Source organism: Ananas comosus, linkage group 2 (genome assembly GCF_001540865.1).
Source record: "Ananas comosus cultivar F153 linkage group 2, ASM154086v1, whole genome shotgun sequence".
NCBI lineage: Eukaryota > Viridiplantae > Streptophyta > Magnoliopsida > Poales > Bromeliaceae > Ananas > Ananas comosus.
The window spans coordinates 14585268-14594629 of record NC_033622.1 but is presented as its reverse complement, the minus strand read 5'-3'; the positions used below and the strand labels follow the sequence as shown (position 1 = coordinate 14594629).

Here is a 9362-nt window from a genome sequence, read left to right as displayed (position 1 = left end):
ATAATTTTCTTATTCTTCTTATTCCTCTAAATATTTGGATTCTCGTCCAAACACAAAATTGAACTAATTCCTGCTTATCTAAAAAATTATACTTATTTTAAGAACAAACAACCTAAGATCGAGTCACGAAAAAGTAACCCAAAAACCGAAGCAAAGCCATAATTAAAATAGCGCAAAATGTAAATTAATTTTAGCAAAATGGCACCCAATTATTATTGTCCCATTACTGGACACTGTGCTCTTAAATTTGACCACAAAGCAAACAAAATGGTACATACATATATAAAAATAAAATCTAAAATGCATTAATTATGTTGCTGCTATAGCGAGCCAATCAGATTATATGATATGACTGATATATAGTAGAATCTCTCTTTTGCATGAGCCTTTTTTGAGTTGTTTGGGTTCAGATCACTTCAATCCAACGTAGATTTGAGCTCATGTGAATCGAACATTAAGAAAAAAGCTAGGGCTTTTTTTCTTTTCTTTTCTTTTCTTTTTTTTGACCTTTCAGAACAACATGGATAGCTGCTTTCGGTGTTGTCCTTTTCAGCACTTTGCAGTGCTTTGTAGTTTATTTCTTGGACTTAAATCTTGATAGAGATATATCTTACCTAGCTAATTAATACATGTACGTAATATTCCACATGATTATTATCCTTTTCCTACTTTTTTTTTTTTATAAGAAGAGATATTAAATTAAGTGGAATTAACAATCATGTGCTTTTAAAAGTTTAAATTATTTGAGAATAGTGTGACGGGTCAAACTGATGAGATTCAAATCTCATATTTTAACATCATGTCGAATTAAGCGAAACAATAGTTTCATAATATTCAGAATTGTATGTAAGCAAAGAGGTTTTGACTATACTGGCAATTCTGAATAGATCTCTCGTTTTTTTCTTTTAATATTTTTGACAGTAATTTATGACTAGTAGCTAAGGTATAATAAAATAATTTGAATTTGAACAAACGCCATTAAAAAACATTATTTAAAAATTGGGATTAATTCTATCCTATAGTTATCGAGTTAGGTTTTTTTTTTTTTTTTACTTTTTTTTATTTTTTCTTTTAAGAACAGGTGAACTTGACATGCTACTTTATTGAAGTGGATGGACCCTTTAATGTCTCTATCAAATATCAAATTTAGTCCAAAGAGGAGAAGGCAATTAACTAAGGTGGCCCATGGATTAGAAGTTAATTAGAGCTCCTCATCTTTCTCCAAACTGTGCCTAACATCTTTTTCAATAATTCGTACTGTTTCCATTTAAAGTAACCCGTCGAACACGCATATCCCACCAATCAACATTCCTTAAGCTCTACGAGACCACATTATTTATTCGAGACTCCTCGGTTCAGACATTTAAGAAAGCCATATTTAATTATCAAGAGTAGATCAAATTTATTAAATCTGATCAAATTTAACAAGTATATATCTACGAATGTTAAGATAAGCAACCTCTCTCAAATAATAATAATAATAATATACATTACGAAGAAGCTATGGGGAAGGAGATCGACGTGAAGAACTTATATATCTACATTCAATTAATGTATATATACGCTTTTGATACTTTTAAAATAAGCGCTTGGGCCAACATCAAGGGGACATCACCTGCTACCTAACACTTAAGAATAACACCCACTGTGTATCTGGAAACGCATCAGCAATGAACAATGGATAAACTTTTTTTATTATTATTATAAATGTTTTGGCATGCAAACGTTGAACATTATCTGGACATGCATTTTTGATGTTCTCTTCACAAGTCCAAGGCATGCAGGAAAAAGTTAGCACTCCACAAGGACAAAACATGTCCGACTGCATGTATTGAGTATATATATATATATATATATAGAGAGAGAGAGAGAGAGAGAGAGAGAGTAGGGCTATTATACTCTCTTATGAGTATTGGGCCATTCGTACTCATAAGTTGTATTCAATGATAGGATTTCGAATCGACGATCCACTCCGTTAAATATGATCTAGAGTATTTGAAACTTCTAAAAAATAAATTTCGTAATTTTTTGAGATCATAATAAAGTCCATCAAACGGGCATAAAATGAACAGTCAAAATCGAACGACATCCTAAAAATGGATGATCGGATTCTTCAATTTAAGATCGGAGTTATTGATCTTTATCTAGGTAGTGAATAGAATTTTCTATCAAAAATTCAATCTATTCTATTTTTTTTACATTGTTAAACTAGCAAATATCACATACCGGTCGTTAAAAATTGTCAATTTTGTGACTTTTTGATCGTAAGGTAAATGATGTCGAAAAATTATAAAATTTGATTTATAAACGTTTTAAATGTTCTAGATAACGTTTAACGGTGTGGATTGTCGATTAGGAAGCTCTACCATCGAAAATTACTTATGAGTACGAGGGCGATCGTACTCATAAGAGTATAGTAGCCGAGCCGGACTTTATATATATATATATAGAGAGAGAGAGGAGAGAGAGAGAGAGTGAGAGAGAGAGAGAGAGCTAAGCTGGTATACTATCAGTAGCACGGAGCCCTCTGTGCTACCAAGTTGTTTTCAATGATATAGCTTCCAAATCGACGATCGGTTCCGTTAAACTTGATCTATACCATTGAAAGTATTTGGAAACTAAATTTCATAATTTTTCGACATCATTTATCTATCAAACGAGTAGTTTAAAAATGAACGGCTAAAATTAAAAGTATTATAAAAAATGATGATAAGCGACTTGAATTTAAGATCAGAGGTATTAATCTTACTTTAAATAGTGAAAAGAATTTTCTATAAAAATTTTATCAGATTTGGATTATTTTACACCGTTAAATTCACAAACGCACCACATCTACCATTAAAATTATCAATTTTGAGACTTTTGGATCAGTAGCCAAATGATGTCGGAAAATTATGAAATTTAGTTTCCAAATACTTTTAATAGTGTAGATCAAGTCTAACGGAGCCGATCGTCGATTTGAAAACCGGATCATTGAAAACAACTTGGTAGCACGGAGACCTCCGTGCGATAGTATACCAGCCTAGCTCTCTCTCCCTCTATATATATATATATTGTAGAGATCAAGATAATATTAAGATAAGAGGTGTACATAGCATGTTATTTGCGACCTATATTAATAGTTTAATCATTGTGATATACAAGCCATACAAAAGGTAAATCACGCCATTCGTCAAGATTTCAATAACTGGTTAGCAAACTTTAAACTATTACAGTTACTGATAATAACAAGTAATAAGCTTTAAATCTTCAAGATATACAACATACTATTTACTCGAAAATTTAGACTACATTAGCAATGAATGAAAATGAAAATGAGAATATGTGCACATAATAGATCTTTTAGATTGTCTCGGATCAAAGCTATATATGCGACCAAGAATAAACCAAAGCTATGATGTGACGAGAAAGAAAATATGAAGCAGATATTTCATTGATAAGTAGAAACAATATAGCTGATTTTTCTCTTCACTTAACCTTTTCTCCTCTTTTTCTATTACGTATCCAAATAAAACACTCAATATAAAGTGAAAGGAGAGAGCCATATTGTAGAAGTTGGATTGGCTTTTTAGAACAACTACCATGAAAGCTTAAGTTTGGTCCAAAATGGAAACACTTATTTATGCCCCATTATTTTGAGGCCTATATATAGAGTGTTTAATTGATATTTAGGCATGTACTATGTAGCCCTTTCTTACATGCTAGAGATGCTTCATAAACTTAAACTTTATTATCCTTTTAGCAATGTAGTAGCATCCCATATTATCGATGAGTCGGTCCAGTACATATGATAATTAATAAATTGCTGAGCTTTCACAACGAAAGACCTATCATGCGACAAGTTCGAAGATTTTGTTGTTGAATTGTCGGCTCTCGCACGTACTCATTTTCATTGTAATGCTTCATTTGAATTCAATTGCTGTAAGTAAAAAGCGTACGGAGAGAGTGAGTAAATTTGCGGCAGTAGTTTTTAACTTTTCATAATGCACACCCCAACATTTGCTTTAAGGACACACCAGTACAGTACTTGATGGCCTTACATGCATTGAGGGGGCATGTTCCAATTAGAGATAAGTTCCTCTGTGTTTTTCATCATAAAATAGAAATGAAAGAAACTTTCCCAAATCTAAAAGCTAAGTCATCAAAATTGTCGACACTTCGTCAACTTCGCGTGTTAAATTAAATTAATCAATGGAAGTTGTATTTATAATTTTAGTTTGCGAGTTAACAAAAATTGAAATAATTAATACATACTGGGGCATTAAGTCGGAAAATTCTTCGGTCTTCGGTTTAAAACCATTTTGAAGTCGTTTTTTTTTGGCCAAATTGGAGTGGTTAACGTTTGGCTCAGCTCCGAAGAATAAATTTGATTAGCTATTCTCATGTCTAATGGCCTAGGTGCATCTCGCCTCCTCTGATAGCCAGTGGTGCGCAGATTGTAGACAAAATTTGTGCTCAATAAATTAAAATTGGGGGTCCAAATGGGTCGATCCAACCCAATCAAGGCTCGTTTTTTACCAGGTGTAGATCTACATTTGGGCCCAACCTCGTGGGCCGGGCTCAGCCACTACGTACGAGCTTTAAAAGATAGGGCCATCTTATTGGCCAATAATGGGCTCAACGTTCGCACTAGCCCAATAAGCGATCATTTACAAATCAATCTTAGGCGATGTAGCCCATCATAGTCCACATGTTTAATTGAGTTAATTAAACTCGTTTATTAAATTGGATGAGCTTAGCCCAGGAATACTGAGCCTGGTGAGCCGAGTTGTTGTCTATGATTCCTATTCTGGAAAATCGAGTCCGAGGCTTTTGTTGTTGCTCTTCTTAGCAGTTGTTTCCAGCTGATGTTTTTGCTATTGTGGGAAACATAAATAAGATTCTCAATTTTTTGCTTTTCGCAGCGTCAAAAACTCCAAGTTTTTCTAATAATTTCTCTCCCTAGTAGTCTAGGGTATTTCAAATTGAAAATTTTGCCTTTTGAGGCCAAAATCAAAACTTTGCTTTCCGCAACAACGAAAACTCCAAACTTTTCTGATAAGCAAGTGCTTTGTTATAGATAACTCCAGATGAGAGCAAAAGCAAGGCCAAAAAAAGAAGAAGAAGATCTGAGTGTTATTGGAACTACTAGGTTTGAACGTTTTATTTTCCACATGATTACTGCAGCTTCACAGAGTAGATAAGTTCTCAAAGCAGCTGACACCCACACAATGTTGGATCGTTAACACTAACCATTAATCCAAAGCTCGGGCTGTTAGAAATACGCAACCAATTCACTTAAAGCGTACAGATATAACGCCCACGGGTCTCGATTGTGATTTGACCCAATCAACCTCACGCCATTTCGAAAATAATTCGGCCTATCCAGTCTCACGCCATTTTGAACATGACTTGGCCCATTCCATTTAAACCAACACACAAAAACCATAAAAAGCATATATTCATAATAATCTCATCGCGATAATAATCTCATCGAATTAGATAGCTTCTAAAAGTCACTGTTGCGAACCATTTCTATTAAATGCAAAATCTAGTTTCGATGGTTCGGTGAGAAAACACCGAACTGTGTCAAGCAGTTATGTGAAAAGAATAATATGGTGAATCCACTTTTTATATGTCCATGAGATAATATATATTTATATATATATACTTAGGGAAGGAGAAAAAAAACAGAAGAGAAAATGTAAGCAAACTGCTAAGAAAGAGACATCCATTAAGCAAGCACATACTTTTACAGAGCTACCTAAATAAGGAAAAACGAAAAAGAGAAATAAACAGAAGAAGAAGAAGAAGAAGAGCTACAGCTTGTTGGGGGAGAAAGGAAGCCACAAGCAGCTTCTCATGTTCGACCCGCAATTCCTTCTAAAAGGAAATGGATTGAAACCTATAAATCTTTGTTCCGCGCGTCACGCGATTATCTCATCTGGCAGTTCCACGAACCTCGTTCTCTTCTGGAGAAGTTTACATTAAAAAAGAATTAAAACTTGGTTAATAAACTGTTGAATGACATGGCATCTGTTTTCAAAGTGCACTTCAGAAAGGTACGATAAATAATTAACCATCAAATGGGAGAGAGAATGTAAGAGTTCATCCAACATGTGGAATTGAGTGATTGTGTAGAACTAGGTGGATCTTTATATGCAAGAAATGAAACAAATTTTCCCTTTCAAACTGCAAAAGAAATTAGTAATTAGGCGAAGTCGAAAGGGTCTAGGTCAATTTTTATTATTTTTTTTAAAAAAATACTAGCATGTAAGGCACATACGCTGTAGTCAAACGATTAGCAAACGAAGTCAAACGAGCACAAATGAATGAAACTGGATTAAAAAAAACTGAATGAAACCAGGCCAAGACAAGAACGAAAGCAAATTGAAACATAACTAAACGGAAAGAAACAAAACTAGAAACAAGGGTACGTATGAACCAAGCTGTGATATCATATTATATTTTTAGAAGAACTTACAAACCAATTCAAAAATTTGTTCTGACAAGTTAAAAAAGAAAAAACTTAAAACATTATATGCATATTATAACTGTTATTTTCTAAAAGTATGAGATTAATATTCCGAGGAAGGATCGGCACACTAGACAACTAGTTGAACAACATGATTCATTCACATTAAGCCTTCTATAAAAGGGAATTCTTGTCTTGTTTTCATATGGACAAGGACAGAAGCAAGTATCTCTTTCATTGTCCGGTCACCTAACGAAAAATAAATATGAAAGCAAGCAGATATTAAGATGCTAACTTCTACGCTAAGTATTTAAATTAATACCAGGCTAATGAACAGTAGTTTTTATCTGAAGCAACAGGAGTTTGACGTGATTGAGTTTGAAACCACAATTAATGATAACTAACAAATAAATAAGTTAAGATGATCAAGTACAAATCAATTTAATGTTCTCAAAGGTACGCGCAGTATACATGTTGCTAGGGGACCACAAATCTCAATTGATGTATGCGGTGAGTTTAGGTAATATAGGAAAGTAAAATACTAATAAGAGAAAATTCTAAAGAGACGTAAATAGATCCATATGAAGATACTAGTATTGCCGAGACTTAAAAGTAAATTTCATGACCTATGCAAGTTGGGGTGGTCAACCAACCATTTACGCATATTAAGCCGCATAAGCAGGCTCATAGACCGCGAAAAATGGATTAAATAACACAAATTTGACTTTGAGTAGTCGAGAACAGCAAAAACCAAATGCCATTGCGTAATGAGTCATATATACATATCTACATTTTTAATTAGCTAACTACATCTTTTGACATTTAAAAATATGCAAGTAGACTAATGAGCAACGCAAAATATATGCTCGTAAATGAAGTGATCGATTAGGTCATCCATTTGACTTAATTCCTGTGGCCAAAAAAATACGTCAAATATATGTTGGTCCCCTCGAAAAGGTTGAGCTACACCGCAACAAGATCTAAAATTTGATTGCAACTAGCTCACCATCATACCAAACAGAACTCTGATTGACTAATCGGAGCTCAGTGGGACCATCGGATGATCTGATTTTAGACGCACAGGTATTGTCAAACAGTTTGGCTCCGAAAGTTTATAATGCATTGTTTTATAATTAGATACAACGATGCATGAAACCGACCGTTTCTGACGCAAGTGGCAAAAAATTTGATGGTTGGTACCCGATCGAGGTTCCAAGTTCGAATCTTAATTTGTTCACATTTCTAACTAAATTTATTTTTAAATAAAATAAACGAAGCGGATAGCATGCTATACCTATTGCTCAAATAAAAAAAAAAAAACAATGTACGAAGAATAGAAAAATCTAAATGGTTTTACTATATATTATATATAATACAGTAGTGTACAGAAACACCACAGGAATGAATTATTTAAGTGAATCCTGTAGATTAGTGTCACATCAAAGAGATTAGAATATGGTTAGTTGTAGAATTCCAAAGCCTAAGCACATGGATACTGTTGTACTTGTAGTTTAACATTGCTCTTTGATCCTTTATTATTTATTCATTGTACTTTTTTAAATCGAATTTAAAAATTTATTGAAATAGAAAGAAATATTTGTATATTAAAATATCGTCTCTATCAGTTTCAACTCAAATTAAGAGCATTCGTTTTTGTTCAATTGTTACAATTTTTATTTTTCAAAAATCGCTACCACAAATTCCACAAAAGCTCCGGTGAGCCCGGAGAGAGGCGATAAGTTGAATTGACTCGGGGTTTGTTTTATTATACCTTATCACCACATCTCTCAACTAACCACGTCCATTCTCCTCGTCATTCGTAACAAACTCACATGATTAAGGTTTTTTTTTTTTTTTTTTTTTTTTTTTTCCCCCAAACCTAGTTTAAAATGAGAAATTTAATTTAATATTTCAAAATTGCATAACGGGGAAAGTGCTCTCCGCTTCGATCCCCGAACTCAGCGAGTTAACCCGCTTGGACGACGCAAAAAGAAGAAGGAAAAAAAAATGGGAACCCTAATCGAGCGATCGTACCTCTTTCCTTTCGGCTTTCGCGTTCCCCGACGCGGCGATGGGGTCGGGACTCGCGGCGACGCAGAGCTCCATGATCCTCTCGGCGGCCTCCGCCGCGTCCCGGCTCTCCTCCATGAGCTTGGCGACCTGCGACTTGGGGAGCCGCAGCTTGATCCGCACGGCGCCCGCGTCGGCGGCGGGGCCCGGCTCGGCGGCGACGATCGCGGCGGCGGAGCGGGGCCGCGCGAGGGCCATGTCGGAGGCGGAGCGGCGCGAGAGCATGAGGCTCTCGAGGGGACCTGGCGCGGCGCGGCGGGGCGCGGCGGTGGTCGGGTTCGGGGTCGGCGCGGGGGAGGTCGACGAGGAAGTAGAGCTTCCCCGGCTTGAGCGGGGCGTCGGGGTCGAGGGGTCGGGCGCGGAGTCCGACGCGCTTGACCTCCTCGGACTCGAGCACGGCGAATCCCGGGTGGTCTCGGAGCGCGTCCAGGGCCTGCGCCGGCGCCTTCAGCCGCAGCGTCGTCCCGTCGATCATCATCACCTTCGCCGTGCGCCGCTTCCCCCCTATGCTGTTCCCCATTTATCCCAGGTTCCCTTCTTATCCTTATTCTCCTTATACTTATTCTCTTCGGAATAGCGGTGAGGCGACGAGGGGGAGGGGGGAGGGGGGAGGGGAATAAGAACGGAACGTAACGGAACGGAACGGAACGGAACGGATTTCTGGCCTGGTTTGTGCGTGTGGAAGGTCTAGAGCTTTGACGGGATGCTCTGTTTTTCNGCTTCCCCCCTATGCTGTTCCCCATTTATCCCAGGTTCCCTTCTTATCCTTATTCTCCTTATACTTATTCTCTTCGGAATAGCGGTGAGGCGACGGGTGGGATGGTGGGGAGGGAAAGGG

At 36.6% G+C, this 9362-nt stretch overlaps 1 pseudogene; it reads right to left on the bottom strand.

The window, feature by feature from the left end:
- LOC109726296 lies at window positions 5694-9123 on the bottom strand (annotated as a pseudogene).